The sequence below is a fragment of the Saccopteryx leptura genome, chromosome 3 (genome assembly GCF_036850995.1).
Source record: "Saccopteryx leptura isolate mSacLep1 chromosome 3, mSacLep1_pri_phased_curated, whole genome shotgun sequence".
Taxonomy (NCBI): Eukaryota; Metazoa; Chordata; class Mammalia; order Chiroptera; family Emballonuridae; genus Saccopteryx; species Saccopteryx leptura.
In genome coordinates this window covers 263,266,284-263,287,108 of record NC_089505.1, presented here as the reverse complement: position 1 = coordinate 263,287,108, position 20,825 = coordinate 263,266,284, and the positions used below count along the sequence as shown (strand labels likewise).

The following is a 20,825-nucleotide window of genomic DNA, read 5'->3' as shown; positions in this document are numbered from 1 at the left end:
ACACATGTTCACTGTGGCCCTAGTTGGAGTGGAACTGTTTTCCTCTGAAATTGCTCTGAAAATCTGGAAACGGTTCTGTCACCATGAAAACTCAGCAGTACTGAGTAAACCAAGGATGAAAGTGGACTTGCACAAGGCCTTGCATCTGTACTTTGAGATTTTAAATGGTTTCCAAATGAGAAAAGTAGGGTTATGATTTTATTTCCCTAATGTCCTCAATTATGACAAGTAAATCATAGTCATGACTTTAAAACAGGTAAGTTTTCTCTTAATTGTGAATATAGCTCACTTTTTTGTCACCTTTACTGTGTAAAGGCATGTACAGTTTAGTTCTCTTGATTGTAAGCAAAAGGAAACTTAACCCAAAGTGGTTTAAATGACAAAGAGAATTTATCGATCAAATAGTAGACAAAGTGGTCTTTAAGCAAGTCTTAGTTCTGTATTTAAACGGTGTGACCAAGACCTCATCTCTTTCTCCCACTTTTTGGCTTTCCTTGCTAGAGTGGATTTATTTTTAGGCAGGCACTAGGGACCCTGTAGTCCCAAGATAGCTGCTTCAGGTCCCAGATCTGTCTGTAGGGACATGTAGCAGAAAAAAACCAAAAACACCTTTTTCCCCTAGTACTTACACCCTAATCCTGGGGTCATTCTCACTGGCCTGTTTGATCATGGCTTGGGTCATGTGCTTTCCTCGGAATCTCTCTGAACAGAAGAGGATATGCCGACTGACATTAGGTAAACAGGATATGCTGCTAAAGTGGTGGGAATTTTGGGGCATGGGGAAGGCTCAGCCCCACCCAAATAGCTTGGCTAGAAAATTCAGAATATAACAGGAAGGAGGAAGGAGGAAAAGGACCTTGAGGAGGCAGCCAACTAAATGCTATAGGGAAATCATGCAGCTGCCTTAGGATAACTTGTTTCTTGAGTGGCAGTGACTTAACGATTTTTCTTGAGCTTGCCTGATTTGAGGGCATAAATGAATGATTAACCAGATAGTCACTCTGGAATTGGAGCTTTATTTTCTAGCTTATTCATTAACATGGAACCTTATGGAAGCCATGATCCTGGCTTGTGCTAGTAGATTGATTCACACTTTTAATCTCTTTGAAGCTTTAGTCCAGTATGACAGTGGTGGCCAGTTATCTCGGACCATGAGCCATTTACTTTCTGGTCCTTGGGTATACTATATATTATCTCTCTTTTAAGGAGAATTTTATTTGGCAAACTGAAGAACAGTATCTTGCTATTTGTATCTGTTCCCTTCTACAGTTCCGGAGAAGATGTCCAGCTGTCCTTAGTATGGATCAGTTGTCTTTACACTTCCTAGGAGATCCCCCCTCCCCCGTGTCATCTAGGTCCCTGAACTATTATAGTTATGGTAGTAATAATAATAATAATAATAATAATAATAATAATAGTATGCACTTAATATGGTACTTACAGTGTGTCAGGCACTGTTCTAAATGCATTGCATATATTAACAGTTATTCCCATAACAACCAAATGAAAGAGATTATTATTATTTACAATGTATGGATGAGGAAACTGAGGACAGAGAGATTAAATTGCTTGTTCAAGGTCATACTGCTAATGAATGGCTGAAGGCATAGTGGCTCCAAAATGTCTACTATTTTTCTATATTCAGTAAAATACAAAATGAATGAAAGCTCATTGGTGTAGAGTATTGATAATGGGTAATTCAAATATGTTAAGGCACTTTTATTTTGAAGGCTCAGGAATGTATCCTGTGATGTAGAAGAAGTCATGAGTAACCTTGACACTTTATTGAAAAGAAAACTGGCTGCTTCTAGGTTAAATGATGTTAAAAAAAAAATTATTTCAGTGAAAGCAGGAAAAAACCATCTGTGTGTTTGTTAGAGGAAGTTATCTTATTATCTGACTTCCCAGTTCTGTGAAACAGAAAAATCTCTGAGCTGTCTAAGAATCTTGTTTGCTGGCAGCAAGAGTAACATACCAGTCCAGCAGTGTCTAGACCAGTGGTTCTAGAATTTGAGTGGGCATCAGAATCACACGGAGGTCTTGTGAAAGCACAGATTGCTGGGTATCTGAAACCATTTCATCTGGACCCAGCTATAAAGTCTAGGGAGAATTAAAGTATCCAACGCAACAGAGTTATAGTAAAGATATCCTTGAATATGGGAGTGGTGTGGAAGGCTAGCACTTGATTTCGAGAAATGGGAAATACTCCCTGTCCCCAGGCCTATAGTAAGGTGACCAACTTTTTTACAATGAAAAGGAGGACAAAAATAAATTGTATCATAAATAAACATTTTATTCATTGCAACAATAATACGCTATAATATAAATGCATAATAAAGACATTTGTAATATTTTATATTGTAATTATGCTTACATGCCTATTAATTTTTAATAATAAGTGTAAGAAAAAAGTACTCATTTAGATACAAATACATCACATCACAGGCAATGGATCGACCCTGCATCAATCGAATACAGGCATTAACAGATTAGTCTTCCAGTGTCAAAAAGGAGGACATGTAGGAGGACACTTTCAAGGGAGGATGGAACTTACAAAAGAAGGGGAAAGTATGAGAGTGCAGTTGGTAAGTTTCTGTTGCAGATATGTGTTCTGGGCCCTGGCCGGTTGGCTCAGCGGTAGAGCGTCGGCCTGGTGTGCGGGGGACCCGGGTTCGATTCCCGGCCAGGGCACATAGGAGAAGCGCCCATTTGCTTCTCCACCCCCCCTCTCCTTCCTCTCTGTCTCTCTCTTCCCCTCCCGCAGCCAAGGCTCCATTGGAGCAAAGATGGCCCGGGCACTGAGGATGGCTCCTTGGCCTCTGCCCCAGGCGCTAGAGTGGCTCTGGTCGAGGCAGAGCGATGCCCCTGGAGGGGCAGAGCATCGCCCCCTGGTGGGCAGAGCTTCGCCCCCTGGTGGGCGTGCCGGGTGGATCCCGGTCGGGCGCATGCGGGAGTCTGTCTGACTGTCTCTCCCCGTTTCCAGCTTCAGAAAAATATAAAAAAAATTATATGTGTGTGTGTGTGTGTGTGTGTGTGTGTTCTGAAGTGGGATGTCTTCATTTAGAGCAGTGGAAATGTACATACCAAGTTTGCTGTCCCTCTAAGGCACTCTGTATGTTTAGACTTCTCTAGATTTCAATCTGAATTCTGAAGTGATTACAAAAGACATTGACAGGAATTTTCTTTTTACAGTGCAGTACATCTTATATTGATAGTGTAGCCACCACCTTGTCTTATATCTTTTTCTCAGTGGCTTTAAAAGTCTGTCTTTCCAAGGAAACAAGGTGAGGTGAACTACTTTCTACTTCATCTTCAGGAATTGCTTTTAACTCAGCTATAATAAATAATTTTTGTCTTTGTCCCCAGTTCCTCGAAGAGAGCTCCTTAAACCCTTGGGATTTTCCTGGGCGTCTTTTGTTATTCATAAAGAGCCTCTTTCATCACACCTAGATTTATGCTAATGAAGTGACTTAGGGTGAGATCCCCTCTAGAGCCTTAAGTGGACCAGCCTGGTCACTGAAAACACCAAGAGATTGGGAGGTGGGAGTTTCCAGCTGTACCCACCAATCTGCAGGGAAGGCGGGCTGCGGATCAAGGTTAACCACCAGTGGCTGGTGACTTAATCAATCATGCCTACATAATGAAACCTCTATAAAACCCCTAAATGTGACAAGGTTTGAGGAGCTTCTAGGTTGACAGACACATCAGTGTCCTAGGAGGAGGTGTGCCCCGAGAGGGATGGAAGTTCTGCCCCCTACCTAATACCTTGCTCTAGGCACGTCTGCCATTTGGCTGCTCCTGAGTTACCTACTTTATAATAAACAGGCAGATATAAATAAAATGTTTTCCTCAGTTTTGTGAGTTGTTTTAGTGAATTATTGAACCCAATAAGGGTTGTCACGGGAACCCCTGAATTTTTAGCTACTCAGTCAGAAGTCCAGTCGCCTGGGACTGGCGAGTAGCCTCTGAGGTAGGAGCAGGCTTGTGAGGTGAGCCCCTAACCAGGGGGGTTTGCCCTGACTCCAGATATTAGCATCAGGATTGAATTACAGGACACCCATTTGGTGTCAGAGTATCAGACTCAATGAGATATTTCACAGGGAACGTGGCTTCTCTGGTATAGTGTGTCACATGTCCTTTTTAAAAAAAAGAAAATCTAGAAAACAGGCCTGCACTCACTTGTCAACTGCCAATTTATCGTCACAAAGATAAAAGAATCCAGAGTGGGTTCACGTCCATCGCCCAGTGAGATCTGAATCTCTCCATTCTCCGTAGACATTCTTGCCTGTGAGTCTGACTCCTGGCTCAGTCATCCGTCGCCCCTCCTGCACCTTAGTGGTCAGGATCACCAGAGGGAAATGCCAAGTGGAATCGTAGGGAACTGCACTCTCCTGTCTTCGCCATCTACCTAGAGCCTGTCCTGGTGAAATTCGAAAACACCAACTTTTCCTCACAAGTAGTGAAAAACTTAATCTGAAAGCATTCCCCTCACACAAGTTGGGTGAAGAGAGAGTCTTTCAGATTTTCAGCTTGTAAACGTTCAAGGCTTAGGCATGTCTGAGGAGAATAGTGACGATTGCCACATGTAGGAAGGTCTTATATGCCCGAGGCTGGTGAGATACTACTTCTAAAATCCAACAGGCCACCATTTACAGTTCAGGAGGGAAGTGAGAAGAGCACTGGACGGTGGTGCTGTGAGGCAGAGAGAGCACAGCATGCTGATTCGGCCTGGAGGCGAGGGCTGTGAAGCGATGTTTGTGCATTCTGTAAATGATTGCCCACAGCCCGTTATGGCAGACCCACATTCCTGACCTCTGACCAAGTTGCCTCAGTCTAGTGTGGCACATGTGGTGATAAAGAAAGTGATTCAAAAGAAGTTGGGCTTTTGGGAAACCAGCATTTTATTTGAGATAACACTAAAATGTAAAACCTTTATTCTTTTCAAGAAATGTAAAAGGTAAACGTGTTCTTTTTGTAAGTAATGGGTGTGTATGGTTATAGGTTATATTTGGGGGAAGTAGGAAAAGTTGTCTTTTAAAAAGTATAATATTTACCTTGAAAATATTGATAAAGTAACTAGAATTGATATTATTTTTCCATTAATACTCATAAATAATGAATTTAGAAAGTTGGGAGGATATGCACCAAAATATTTAGTGCTGGCCCTGGCCAGTTGACTCAGTAGTAGAGTGCCGGCTTGGTGTGTGGAGGTCCTGGGTTTGATTCCTGGTCAGGGCACACAGGAGAAGTAACCATCTGCTTCTCCACCTCAATTCTTTTCTCCTTCTCGTTCTCTTCTCTCTCTCCCCTTCTTCCTCTCCTGCAGCCATGGCTTGATTGGCTTGAGCAAGTTGGCCTTGGGCTCCATGGCCTCACCTCAGGTGTTAAAAAAAATATCTCCAGTTGCAACATAGTAATGGCCCCAGATGGACAGAACATCATCCCCTAGTGGACTTGCCAGGTGGATCCTGGTTGGGGCACATGTATGAGTCTTTCTGCTTCACCTCCTCTCACTAAAAAATAAAAATAAAAATTAGTGTTTATTTCTGATATATATATATATATATCAGAAATAATATATATATTATCAGAAATAATATATATATAAATAATATATATATACACACACACACTATATATATATATATATATATATATATATATATATATATATATAGTAGAGAGAGAGGAAACATGAGAGAGAGATAAACATTGATCTGTTGTTCCACTCACTTAATTCATTGATTATTGCATGTGCCCTGTCTGGGGATCAAACCCACACTGTGGTGCATTGGAACAGTGCTCTGACCGACTGAGCAACCCGGCCAGGGCTGAATAATAATAAAATATTTTATTCCTAAAAAATAATGGCATATAGAGATGGTAGGAGAAAGCTTGTGTATGAATGAGCATTAAAAAAAGGACAAATTAAAAATGAAATTACTTTGGGATTTGTCACTCATCAACATTTATGAGCTAAAATTTTTCATAAGAGCCCTTCTGCTAAACTATGGACATGGCAAAAGAAATTGACCTTGAGTTTACATGATTATGGGTATATCACGGACAACTGATAACTGTAGAAAAATGAGGTAAAAGCACCTATTGTATCTTTACATTGCATGTGTAGTGTAAATAATTAGTCACGGCTTATTTATAGACCATACTCCCTTTAAACATAGGCATTTATTTGAGTGACCAAGAATTTAATTAGGTAAAGCAGTGACTTACTTTATCCTTATCTGTGCTGTCCAAAAGAAATATTATACTAGCCCATTTTAAGTTTTCTAAGTTAGATATTTCAGTTAATCAAATTCTCTAAAGCCTGACCTGTGGTGGTGCCGAGACCTGGAGTGCTGAGGTTGCCGGTTCAAAACCCTGGGCTTGCCTGATCAAGGCACATATGGGAGTTGATGCTTCCTGCTCCTCCCCCTGTTCTCTCTAACTCTTTCCTCTCTCTCTCTCTCTAATAAAAATGGATAATTAAAATCTTTTTAAAAGTTCTGTAAAATATTATCCTATCTGTAATCAGTAGAGAATGTTATTAATGAAATACTTTATATCTTTTATACTAAGTCTTTGAAAACCAGTATGTATTTTACTACCCACATTTCACATGGTCAGTAGTCACATGTGGCCAATGGCTACTGATTTGGACAGTGCAACTCTGGTGCCTTCACACAGACACTTTTATTGGTTAAAACTTTGTAGATCCTGCTGAACAGATGGACTTTAAAATACTCTTCAAATATTTGGTCTTGTGTATATTTATGAAGCAGTAAGAGGTTGGCCACTTGACTAAATGTGAATTTAAATTTTGATGAGGAGTAATTCGTCAGTCAAATAGTTATTTTAAAAACAAACAGTCCAACTCTGGCTGGGTAGCTCAGTTGGTTAGAGCATTGTCCCCATATACCAAGGTTGTGAGTTCAATCCCCTCTCAGAGCACATACAAGAATCAACCAGTGAATGCACAACTAAGTGGAACAACAAAGTGATGTTTCTCTCTTTCTCCCTCTCTCTACCCCTTCCTATCTCTCTCTCTAAAATCAATGAATAAATTTTTTTTTAATTTTTTTTTTTTTAAGATTTTATTGATTTTAGAGAGAGGAGAATTTATTTTTATTTTTTGTATTTTTCTGAAGCTGGAAACGGGGAGACAGACTCCCGCATGTGCCCGACCGGGATCCACCCGGCACGCCCACCAGGGGGCGATGCTCTGCCCATCTGGGGTGTTGCTCTGTTGCAACCAGAGCCATTCTAGCGCCTGAGGCAGAGGCCACAGAGCCATCCCCAGTGCCCGGGCCAACTTTGCTCCAATGGAGCCTTGGCTGCGGGAGGGGAAGAAAGAGACAGAGAGGAAAGAGAGGGAGCGGGGTGGAGAAGCAGATGGGCACTTCTGTTTGCCCTGGCCGGGAATCGAACCCAGGACTCCTGCACACCAGGCCAACGCTCTACCACTGAGCCAACCGGCCAGGGCTTATGTAGTTGCTTCTTGTATGTGCCTTGACCAGGCATGCCCTGGGGCTTCGAACCAGTGACCTCAGCGTAGGTCGATGGACGCTCGAGCACCACTGCACCACTACAGGTCAGGCTAAAAAAGTTTTCTTAAGTATAAATAAAAAACCCTTCTCCTTATTGTCATGTCTGTGATCCCACGCTCAAGCCAGTGACCCCACACCCAAGCTGGAGAGCCCGCACCAAGCTGGCAACCTCAGGGTTTCGAACCAGGGTCCTCTGAGTCCCAGTCCAATACTCTACGCACTGCGCCACTGCCTGGTCTGGCAACACTCTGCTTTTTCAGCTGAATACTTCCACACTGTTTTTGGACGTAGACAACAATATCACACTTGTTAAGAATGCATATTCCTAGGGCCCACCAGCCCCCATAAATTGAGATTCACTATTGTGTGAGGGAGCATAGGAATCTGCATTTTTAATGCGTATGGTACAGTTTGAGAGCGACAAGGACATGGCTAAGTGCTGTCACTTAATATTCAAATCCTATTATCCTTGAGTATTCCCACCAAACTGAAAATATCTCCTTTAAAATATAAGTTTTTCCTTTCCCTCACTAAGTAGGTCACAGTTTATGTTTTGATATCTTGACATGTAAGAAAGCTTAATGTTCTGCCCAAACTGAGTATAGTGCTGTCTGCTGGCTGGCGGAACGCAATGTTCCTATAATCCCTGGCTTCACAACAGCCCCTGCCTGGGTGGATCTTGCTTGAAGTGGAAGTGATTGAGATCCTCCCTTTCTGCCTCTATCACTGGGCCTTTTAAATTGTAATCTCCAAGAGAGCAAAAAATTTCTCTGTGCATAAATTATCTCTCTAGTGCTAAGTAAAATTAGTGCAGACACTTGAAAACTGTATCCTAAAAAAAATTCTGCAGCTAGCCTGGCCTGTGGTGGCTCAGTGGATAGAGCACCGACCTGGAACACTGAGATTGCTGGTTTGAAACCCTGGGCTTGCGCAGTTCAAGGCACATACGACAAGCAATAAACAAGCAGGGAACAACTAAAGTGAAACAGCTATGAGTTGATACTTCTCGTTCATCCCTTGTTCTCTATATAAAATTAATAAATAAAAAAATCTTAAAAAGGATTTGTGGTTATAAATAAAAATATTCAGGCACAGGGTTTTCTCAGGAGGAAAAGAGCTGGATTTTGTGCACTGAGAATTAACGCAGAACTTGCCATCATTTTCTCCCAGTTGACTGTACATTTCACGCTATCATTTAAGTTTTGTGCTTAAATTATTTCCTTAATACCCAGACAGAGAGACTTGCACATAGACGGAGGAAAACTTACTGTATTTTTCCCTCCATAAGATGCACCTGACCATAAGATACATCTAGGGTTTTAAGGAGGAAAATAAGAAAAAAAAAAATCTGAACCAAATAATGTGTTAAAATATTTAATAAAATACCGTATTTTTCGCTCCATAAGATGCACAGACATTTCCCCCTCCACTTTTGGGGGGGGGGGAAAGTGCATCTTATGGAGCAAAAATATGGTATTTTAAAACGATAAGCAATTTTTAAGTTTATCCTTTTTTTTTAAGAAAGAGATACGTAAATTTTTTTCTATAATCGTGAGTTTTTAATTAGGTGATTTAGATACTGGCTTTATATTTTTTATGGTCTCCTATAACATGGTGGGTTTTTTTAAGACACTTTATAGAGTAAGACTGTTTATTCACATCAGCTAATCCCTTTCAAAATAAACATATATAAATATTATATTTGACTTAGTTCTTGTAAAAGTACAGAACCAGCTTGCTATTGAATATGTTAAAGAGATCTATGAAACATGGTCTGGAATTGTCTAAGTAAGAAAATAAAACCCATTTACACGAAACATTAACTAAGCTTGTATGCAAGTGCCAAGAAAGTAATATAGGCATTTAATGCTCTTGTCATTGAGAGTCAAGATTGATCACAAGAGGAAATAAATTTTGAGAAGATGGGTCAAGTCATGTAAAGACATTGGAACCTGCGGAGAGGGAGACTGGGGTTTGGGCCCTGGAACAGCTGCTGCAGCTTCCTCTGGGGCTGAAGAGGCCAGGCTGCAATCTCCGAGGACCTCCTCATTGAAATGGCAAGGTAGCTTTCCGCTTCTCAACAGGACATACTACCTCAAGCTTGGAATCATTCCTCAAAAATTAAGCTAGAGCTTTTCTTATTTACATACCCACAGCTCCATTCAGATGGAACACTTTTATGCCCCAAGGGAAAAGCTTCTTGCATGATGGAAGGGATTTATACAGACAGGATTAACAGGGATTTAATAGCTGTCCATTATTTCATTCATTCGCTCTTGAGGCTGTTTCCCTAAATTGTGCATTATTTATGATTATTTGTCAGAGTGACATGGTCCCTAGTGCATATGAAGCACACCACCCGTTATTTGTGAAATCTGAATCTGAAAGAGCATTTCATATCAAAGAGGTTCATGAAAGCTATTGAGTCGAAGGTATGTTTAGGTCATTAAATGTAGCCCCAGATTACACCCTCAATTTATTTGCTATAGATGTATAACTTCAGTAGTTCTCTGACTGTAGGAATGCAGGGATTTTTTTCTTCTTCTTTTTTTGGGTAGAGTTTCCTTCCCTTCCTTTCCTCCTCACTGCAGTTAGTGACCCTCCTCCCCACTGTTGAAGTCAGTTTGGATTCCTGCTTCTGTTCCTTACCTTCCTCACATTCTGTTCACACCTCAGCATTGGCTGAAATCCCTCAGTCGGCGAGGCGAGGGATACTCTCCATCAGACCTCTTCAGCACACAGGTTGCTTCTTCCTGACCCATCCCACGTTCCTGCCCTCGCCTTCGAGAGCCCAGTTCCATTCCTCAGCCACCTCAGAACACTTCTCTCGTCACCCGTGGCCTTTGTCTTCACTCTTCCCACCTGACTGGAAGAGTTTCCTTCAGTCAGTCTCTTACTGTTGAGAAACTCCATTCACCATTTCTATGAGAAAATCTCATAAATGTTAGGGTTGATTTATGAGTGAATTTAGGATTAGCAAAAAAGGGAACACTTAAGATTTTTCTCCTCTCTTACGCTTTTTCTGGCACCCTGGGTGTGTGTGTGTGTGTCTGTCCCCATCTATTTCTTATATAATTTGCATATCATAAAATTTACCCCATAAAGTGTACAATTCAGTGGTTTTTAATATACTTAGTTGTGCAGTCACCACTAGTTCTAGAACATCTTTATCACCTCCAAAGGAAATGCCATACCCATTAGTCATCACTTCCCATTGTCACCTCCTGCTAGCCCCGGGCAGCCACTAACCTACTTTCTTTTCTTTTTTTTATTATTATTTTTTAAGAAATTAATTTTAATGGGTGACATTGATCAATAAGAACAGATAGGTTTCAGGTAAACATCTCTATTGTATATGAACTATTGATTACGTTGTGTGCCCATCACCCAAAGTCAAATCATTTTCTGTCACCATATATCTGTTTCTCTTTATTCCCCTCACCCTAATCTACTTTCTGACTCTGGATTTGCCTATTCTGAACATTTCATGTAAATGGAATCATACGGCCCTGGCTGGTTGGCTCAATGATAGAGTGTTGGCCTGACATGTGGACGTCTGGGGTTTGATTCCCAGTCAGGGCACACAGGAGAAGCGCCCATCTGCTTCTCCACCCCTCTCCTCTTCTTTCTCTTTCTTTCCCTCCTGCAGCCATGGCTTGATTGGAGCGAGTTGGTCGCAGGTGCTGAGGATGGCTCTATGGCCTCGCCTCAGGCGCTAAGAGAGGCTCTGATTGCTGAGCAATGGAGCAACGCCCCAGATGGGCAGAGCATCACCCCCTAGTGGGCTTGCCGGATTCAGCCTGGGCAAGGCGCATGTGGGAGTTTGTCTCTGCCTCCCCTTCTCTCACTGAATTTAAAAAAAAAAAAAATGGAATCATACAATATGTTGTCTTTTGTAACTTTTCTTGATTTAGGAAAATGTTTTTAAGGTTTATCTATGTTCTAGAATGTATCAGTTCCTCATTTCTCCCTCTGCTCTCTTATACAAATAATAGTAGTAGAAGATTAGTGGAAAAGAACAGAGAAATTCTGTGAGAGCTACCAACATCATAATATTGTGATTTTTATTTGGCAGTTGCCTGGGAACAGATGGGAGATCTATTGTAGGCATCTGAAAGCACTGTAGACATACATGGGCTTTTTTTTTTTTTTTCATTTACCTGGATATGGTCATCAAAAAAGCCTTTTGGTGGGTGATTGGTATCTCATATGGTCATATTTGTTGCCTTTATTAAGTTTACTATACAGTTTACCTCCTTTGCCAGTTTTCTACCAAAGTGAACCTGTGAGCAGGTAACAACACAGGAAAATAAAAGTAAAAAATAAAATTTATATACAGGGCATTTATAAAGTCCTATATACTTAAAAATAGAACATGTCAGAAGAATGAACTGAAAATGTCATGAGGTAGGTTTTATATTAACAATACCATTTATATATCTGAGGTTTTATTTAACCACCATCTTTAGTTATACTGTTCAATTTAATTTTCTTATTCGTAGAGAAAAATGTTGCTGGGTAGATGTTAAATAGTTTGTTAAAATACGTTGTGGTTTTGACACCAACTTGATTAAAGAAGATGTTTGTTTTTTGTTTTGTTTTGTTTTTATTTGTTTTAGCAAAGGAGGGGGGGAGCAGGAAGCATCAATTCCCATATGTGCCTTGACCAGGCAAGCCCAGGGTTTTTAACTGGTGACCTCAGCATTCCAAGTCGACACTTTATCCACTGCACCACCACAGGTCAAGAAAATGGTTTTGATTATTGAACTGCAGATTCATCAGTCGTTTGACACGATCACATTAAATAGTAATCTGATGAAAGGGGCCTGAGTAACAAACAGTTGGTCTGTGTCTACTGATTGGCTTCTCTGAAAAGAAGCCTGCATTCTGAGTTATTTTTGGTTAGTCCTTTCTGGTTGTCGGGCACAGAGATTCTCTTATCTGAATAAAAAAGGATAAGTGTGCTGTGGGCAGGGGAGGAGAAATGGAGGGTTATCGCAATGTTTCAGATGAATAGGACCCAGAAATCTCTTGGTCACTGAGGCTGTATAGGGCTGGGGACGTTCATCATCTTCCAGACGGGCTGTGTGCCCCATTCATAGCAGCCCTTGGCAGAGGAATAGTATCTGCGACCTTGTAACTCAGCTCACACATGGCTTTGGTGTACTGTAATTCGAACTCCATATCCTGCCAATCTTTTCTTTTTTGACCTTATAGCTAAATGACTCAATGTCTTGGTTTTCTGTAGTTTACATTTCTGTGAGGTTGAGCATGGAGATGGGGTTCTGATTTGCCCAGATAATCTTTGTAAACCAGATTATGAACAACTGGATACTTACAAATGTTTATCTGTCTTTAGAGGAGGTATTCACAACATTGGTGAAGAGCAGGAAGCCAGTTGTTTAAAACATACCAGCCCCATCCATCCACAGCTTAGAGAGTGTTTGGCTGGCAGTTGGAGGCTATGGTTCACATTTGTAATGCAGAATTCTGATGTCCGGAACAGAGGTACTTTATATTATTAGAACTTTGGGAAAAGAACATTGGAGTATCTTGTGTGATTAAAGGAAGATAAACACAATCTGAGGAAAAGGCTAGGTGCAGACAGGCCCTGTAACAGAAATGAAGGCTTTCTATCTCTCAGTTTCTTGCTTTTGTCTCTGCACTGTAGGTGGCCTTCTAGATGACAGGAAATAGGGTTGTCATCTGCCCCATGGGCTTTGTTATTTACCAGTTCCCTGTTTTTCTAGTTTCAGTTGGAAACATGGGGGGGGGGGGTATTTGATAGGTAGGCTATAATTTATTAGGCCTTGGTTGGGGGCTGCTCCTGAACCAGTGAACTGTGGTGTGGGGTGTGGAGGGATAGAAGAAACTGGCAGCTCTCCCTGGAACCACATGGAACTGTACTGCAAAAAGATAGTGGGTGCTGGGCAGATGACAACATGTGACAATAAATGTGCATGACGCCTTTTCAGATAGATTGATGTTCTTGATTCAGACATAAAACTACTTTATAAAATGGCAAGGTGATGTTCCCCATTGACTACTTGTTACCTTTAAAAAACAAAGCGGCCCTGGCTGGTTGGCTCAGTGATAGAGTGTTAGCCCGGTGTGTGGAAGTCCCGGGTTTGATTCTCAGTCAAGGAACACAGGAAAAGCACCCATCTGCTTCTCCACCCCTCCCCCTCTCGCTTCTCTTTCTCTCTCCCTCTCTATCTCTCTATCTCTCTCCCACCCCCCTCTCATCTCCTCCCCTCCTGCAGCCAGGGTTCAGATTAGTGAGAGTTGGCCCCAGGCGCTGAGGATGGCTCCATAGCCTCCACCTCAGGCGCTAAAAAGCTGGCTCTGTTTGCAATGGATCTAGGGCCCCAAATGGGCTGAGCATCGCCCTCTAGTGGACTTGCCAGCTGGATCCTGCTTGGGGCACATGCAGGAGTCTCTCTCTGTCTCCCCTCCTCTCACTAAAAAAAAGAAAAAAAGGCAACCAATAATGTACAGCTTCCATTAAAGATCTTTGAAAACAAAGAGAAACATAGAAACATTAGCATTTCAGTCTTCAGAATATGCCTCTTCTAATAAGATCTTTCCTTTACACCTAAATTATTACTTCATGAATTTATGTGGTGATTTTGACACTGGGGAATAGTCCCTCCCATTTCTTCTTCTTGGGGCCTCCAGGATCAGTCCCATTCTTAAAGAGTATGACAGGTGGCCAGTAATAGAGTGTCATTTCAAATATTTTAGCAACATGATGATGTAAGTACCATATTAACATGTTCCTCACCCACATGTAATCTTATGTAATCTTCATTGGGAAAAGCAATGAATGCAACAGTGTTACATAAAAGCGTGGTGATGCTTCTCAAAAACCTGAGCCTTAGCCTTCTCGTTCTCTGATTGATAAATGTCCATTTTCTACCGTTAGGGAATCTTTAAGGGAATTTGCTCAGCTCTGAGTTTTGACCTCTTTCCTTCACACTTGTGAATTTTCAGGGCCCTAAAGCAGTGACATAATTGAATGATGGACATATGTTTACTGGGTGAGGCTGTTAGAGATTTTGCCACACAGGGTTAAATTTCTGCAGACTCCTTAGATTTGTTGAACATGTATGTGAAATTGCTTTATTAGCCACACGATTGTGTCCGCAGGCATCTTAAGAAATGGATTCAGGGAGATGCTGTGCCATAGCCAGGTCCCCAGGCCCTCCCTGCGTTCATTACATGTTACCTATTGCGTTTCCCTGTAACCTTCGGAAACCCAGGCCCTCTCCACTGCCTCTAGCCTGAGCCCCCTGCTACTCCATGGAGCCATCTTTTTAAAATTTTTTATTTATTTACTTATTCATTGATTCATTTTAGAGAGGGGAGAGAGAGAGAGAAGGGGGGGGGCCCATCGAGCCATCTTGCCTGTGTAGTCCACACTGACCTTTTATTTGGCCTTTGTTATTCTCTACTCTATTCCCTTGTGTCTTACTCACCTCCTATGTGTGCTTAAGGTGGGCGTTACCCTATTTTCTCTCTAGCTGATTACTGAACTCCTCACAGACAGTGACAATAAGTAATATTTCTTACAGCAACTCACCTAAGCCTGAATGCAATTAGGTGCTTTTACATTGTACATTACAATTCAGAGCATCACGAAAAAGAGAAAATCCAGACACTACAAAAGTGGAACATGAATGGTTCCCCTTTTCCAAGCCCATCCCCATCCCTAAAGATGCTTCCTTTTAAAAGTTTGATACATGATATTTTTAAGATATTTTCTGCATACATTTTTATTTTTAATTTTTTCCCATAGATTTGAGAGAGAGAGAGAGAGATGGGAAGGGAGAGAGAGAAGCATCAACTCGTTGTTCCACTTAGTTGTTCCATTTAGTTCTGAGCTCATTGGTTGCTCCTCCTATGTGCCCCGACTGAGGATCGAACCTGCGACCTCGTCACACTGGGGCGATACTGTCATTGAGCCACCCAGCTAGAGCTTTCTGTGTACATTGTTGAAAACACCTTTTTTTTTTTTTCCTCTAATAATGAACAGGAGCAGGACCAGTTGATTATTAGAACCTGGAGTTTAATCTTTGGCACCGAAGGGTATATATTTGCCTTTCAAGGTTTTCATTCTTACAGTATCTGATCTCCCAACCAGTATTACGTTACAGCAATGCTTTTGTAAGTTTGGGGTGTTGTGAGCCAGTCTCACAGCTGATGGGATGTTCTTCACGCAGTCCTCTCAGTTTGGCTTCTGCCTCCTTTTGTGCTGCAAGTGTCTGCCCCTAGGATTTTACCCTTTGTGGTCAAAACCGCAGACTTCTTTGTGTCCACTCTTTCTTCACTACAGTGTTTCTGGACCTCTTCCCTCTTCTCCTTGCCTGTATCTTGGATCCTGTAGATGCTGTTTGGGGAAGGGACCATCTCTAAATAGGCACCCCCTCATAAATCTGCCTGCATCTTGCCTGTTTTTCTTGTGTCATCTCTAGCCTTGAGTGGATGTGCAATTGGTATTTGCTAATTTAATAGTTCGTTACAAATTTATAAATGCAGGCCACAGTTTTCCTCCTGGAATTCTGTTTTGTGACTTTAAGGACATAGGGAGTTGGGTGAGCGTGATGGCCAAATATGACAGGAAATGGAAGGCTGTAATTGTAGTATATTGTTCTTAGAATACTTCCATTTGCCTGACCTCTGATGGCACAGTGAATAAAGTGTCGACCTGGAATGCTGAGGTCGCTGGTTCGAATCCCTGGGCTTGCCTGGTCAAGGCACATACAGGAAACTACTATGAGTTGATGCTTCCTGCTTCTCCTCCTCCCTTTCTTTCTCTCCCTCTTCTCTCAAAATCAATAAATAAAATCTAAAAAATAAAAAAAAAAGAAACAAAAAACGTCCATTTCCTGTAACAGCTAAAGTCCTACAATAGCTAATGGCTATTCATCTGTCTCAGTCTAGGCTACAGACTAGAGTGCTGCTGTTATTGTTGTTGTTTTAACTGATATGTGATTTAAGCCTTTTCTTCTGTGGTTACTGGAGACAAAAACAACCTATTAACTTCTTAAATCTATGGTGCCATTGCCATGTCATTTAGTCAGCTTGGCCCTGTGGTCAGTTTTCACCTTTTTCTCTAGCCAGGGATGTGGCTTTGACATTTCCATGGATTGATAGCTCCCAAAGCTGTTTTATATACTGATTTTGGAGAAGTAAGTTTGCAGACCAAGACTGTTAGCCCTTTATATGTCTCTATTGTGAAAACACAAATCTCTATATCCAGAACTGGTTGCTCTGCAGAGGGTTAGTGTGGCGCTTCCAGCGTCTCCGCTGCACACACCATCCCTGGTATTGTCTCCAAGCATTTGAAGGAGGGCCAGTGTTAGTAGTGGGGATGCTTGTAAATAATGTAGAGGCATTCAAGACTGCCTTGAGAAATACAGGATGGATGGGAGGCAAGCTTGGAGGATATACTTGATACTAATTCGAAACCCAAAACCCCAGCACTGAATTAACAGGTGTGCTTGTGGGGCTTTCTTTGTGCATTTAATGAGCCATAATCTTCAGGAGTGTCCACTTCTAGGTCTTTTTATTTTTTAAACTCCCTCATGTTTAGAGAACCATTTCAGTTGGCACACCGAAACAGCATTATTATCTAACCTGAATTCTATCATGGAGGATATAGTTTCTCGGGTTTTTTTGTTTGTTTGTTTGTTTTGTGAGAGAGAGAGAGAGAGAGGGAAAGAGAAACAGACAGGAAGGGAGAGAGATGAGAAGCATCAGTTCTTCATTGTGGCACCTTAGTTGTTCACTGATTGCTTTCTCATATGTGCCTTGACCAGGGGGGCTACAGCCAAGTTAGTGACCCCTTGCTCAAGCTAGCAACCTTTGGCTCAGCCAGCAACCTTGGACTTCAAGCCAGTGACCTTTGAGCTCAAGCCAGCAACCTCGCACTCAAGCTGATGAGCCCACGCTCAAGCTGGTAACCTTGAGACTTCGAACTTGGGTCCTCAGCATCCCAGGCCAACGCTCTATCCACTGTGCCACCACCTAGTCAGGCTAGTTTCTCATATTTTAAAACCTGTAGGACTTCCTGTATTGGTCTAATCCAGTGGTTCTCAAACTTTTTGAAGTCGGGGCACATTTAAAATCCTACAAATAATTGTAGGCGCACTATATACAGATTTCTGAGAAATATGTTATAATAATTAAGTCAAATATTAAAGAAAAAATATAAAGTCCAAGCATGCTTTTTTGATAATTAAATGAAATAAATACGGCAAAATTAAATTTATTCTGACATTAAAAAACATTTTTATGTTACATTTTTTGAGTTATGCTTGTTAGAATTCATAAAAAAGGGGTTAAAAAAAAGTTATCTTTTTATATATAGATACATTCTTTTTCTTTTTCTTTTTTTTTGTATTTTTCTGAAGCTGGAAACGGGGAGGCAGTCAGACAGACTCCCGCATGCGCTCTACCGGGATCCACCTGGCATGCCTACCAGGGGATGATGCTCTGCCCATCTGGGGCGCTGCTCTGTTGCATCCAGAGTCATTCTAGCGCCTGAGGCAGAGGTCATAGAGCCATCCTCAGTGCCCGGGCCAACTTTGCTCCAGTGGAGCCTTGGCTGCGGGATAGGAGGAGAGAGACAGAGAGGAAGGAGAGGGGGAGGGGTGGAGAAGCAGATGGGCACTTCTCCTGTGTGCCCTGGCTGGGAATCGAACCCGGGACTCCCGCACGCCAGGCCAACGCTCTACCACTGAGCCAACCAGCCAGGGCTATAGATACATTCTTAGTAAGATTTAGTAAATTCGGCAGGTCCTGGCACGAATGTGTTAAGTTTTTTTCATTCTTGTGTTTGTGAGAAACATGAGCCTGATGTGTCCTAGCGATTTCTTCAATGTTTGGGCATATTTTTGAAAGGCAGATTCTCATTTCCTCGTCAATACATTGAAGAATTCCTCTCTTTTTACTCTTAATTGTGTTGGATGCTGAAAACCCCCACCATGCATGTCATCTTAACTTTACATCAAACAAAGGGTAGAAGAAACTTACCTCCAGTCTTTCCGGGGAACATGGGGGGTAGTATAAACAATCCAGCACCAGCCTGATCAGGCAGTGATGCAGTGGATGGAGCGTTGGACTGGGATGCGGAGGACCCAGGTTCGAGACCCTGAGGTTGCCAGCTTGAGCACGGGCTCATCTGATTTGAGCAAAGCTCACCAGCTTGGAGCCAAGGTCATTGGCCTGAGCAAGTGGTTACTCAGTCTGCTGTAGCCACCACCACCCCCACCCCCCGTCAAGGCACATATGAGAAAGCAATCAATGAACAACTAAGGTGTCGCAACGAAAAACTGATTGATGCTTCTCATCTCTCTCCATTCCTGTCTGTCTGTCCCTATCTATCCCTTTCTCTGACTCTCTCTCTGTCTCTGTAAAAACAAAAACAATCCAGCACCACAGCTTAACAGCCTTTTGCAACCTAATCAGGCAAGTGAGGTGGGGGGTTGGGCAGACTGTCAGCTTACAGCCAATTCCCCACACCTCTGTCCCCTAAAAATCTAAACTGCAAAAACCCTACTGGTTTTTTGGTCCCCAACAGGCACATATTTCTCTGGGATATGATAGGGCGCACCTGGAAATCTAGGATGCACCAATGCGCCCTGGCACACACTTTGAGAATCACTTGTCTAATCTATAACTGGCCTAAGATTTTGAAAGAAAATAATTTTGAGCACAGTATCAGTATGAACTCTAGTTTACATGGCAACCTAGTACATATATTTATGTATGTTGGATAGTTGTGTGTGTATCCACTTGTATTTAAATTTCACAAAGTAGTGTTTACTTATGGTACATGAGATGCCCTGATATTGTCTATTCTGGTAAACTTTTTTATTTTATTTATTTGTTTGTTTTTTAAAGCATCAACTCATAGTTGATTCACTTTATTTTTTATTCAGTTTAGAGAGAGAGAGAGAGAGAGAGAAGAGGGGGGGAGCAGGAAGCATCAACTCCCATATGTGCCATGACCAGGCAAGCCCAGGGTTTTGAACCAGCGACCTAACATATCCACTGCGCCAACATGGGTCAGGCCTCTGGTCCACCTTTTTAAATGCTTGTATGTAGCCTGATCAGGCAGTGCTGCAGTGGATAGAGTGTCAGCCTGGGATGCTGAGACACAGATTCAAAAGCCTGAGGTCACCAGCTTGAGCTGGTGGGGTCACTGACTTGAGTTATGGGGTCATAGGTATGACCCCATGGTCGCCAGCTTGAGCCCAAAGGTCACTGGCTTGAAGCCCAAGGTTGCTGGCTTGAGCACGGGGTCACTAGCTTGGCTAAAGCCCCTTGGTCAAGGCACATATGAGAAAACAATCAATGAACAACTAAAGTGCCACAACTATGAGTTGATGCTCTTCATCTCTCTCCCTTCCTATCTGTCTGTCCCTGTCTGTCTCTCTCCCTCTCTTGCTAAATAAATAAATAAATAAATAATCACATCTAAGCAGTTCCTCTTTTTAAGCTTTGTGAATCATGATTATTAGAGTGAGGTGGTATTTGATTTTTCTTGTTTCATTCACTTGTTAGTGAATGAAGGTGTGGTGTATTTACTCAGAACCTACTAAGTCCCAGGCACTGTGATGAATGTTAGAAATACAGAGATGGGGGGGGCCTGACCAGGTGCTGGCGCAGTGGATAGAGCGTTGGACTAGGATGTGGAGGACCTAGGTTCGAGACCCTGAGGTTGCCAGCTTGAGCACGGGCTCATTGGGTTTGAGCAAGGCTCACCAACTTGAGCCCAAGGTCGCTGGCTCGAGCAAGGGGTCACTCGGTCTGCTGTAGCCCCCCAGTCATGGCACATATGAGAAATAAATCAATGAACAACTAGGAACCGCAACAAAGAATTGATGTTTCTCATCTTTCTCCCTTCCTGTCTGTCTGTCCCTACCTGTCCCTCTCTCTGACTCTCTGACTCTGCCACACACAAAGAAAGGAAATACAGAGATGAGGGATTGGGTGAAAACAAGCCTGTGGTCAGCAGAAGAGATTTATGGTTCCCGCAGAAGAAAGGCAGTGCCCATAGATGGAATGGGATTCTTGGCCGAGCAAGGGGTGCCATGGTGGTTCCTGGCACTCTCAGGGAGCCACATGGAGGAGTGCAGAGAGCTCAGGGTAGAGGTATTAGGAGCGCACACAAAAGGCCTTGAATGCATGCTTGTGAATTTAGCTTTTATCTTTTTGGCCTGTGATTTTTAACATTTAATACAGGATAATTTTTATTTTCAAATAAAATTTTAT

General features: G+C 42.1%; 1 protein-coding gene across 2 annotated transcripts in view; it reads left to right on the top strand.

Moving 5' to 3' along the window:
- SPTBN1 (spectrin beta, non-erythrocytic 1) overlaps window positions 1-20,825 on the top strand; it is a 215,112-nt gene that overhangs the window by 61,454 nt on the left and 132,833 nt on the right. The window lies entirely within an intron of this gene.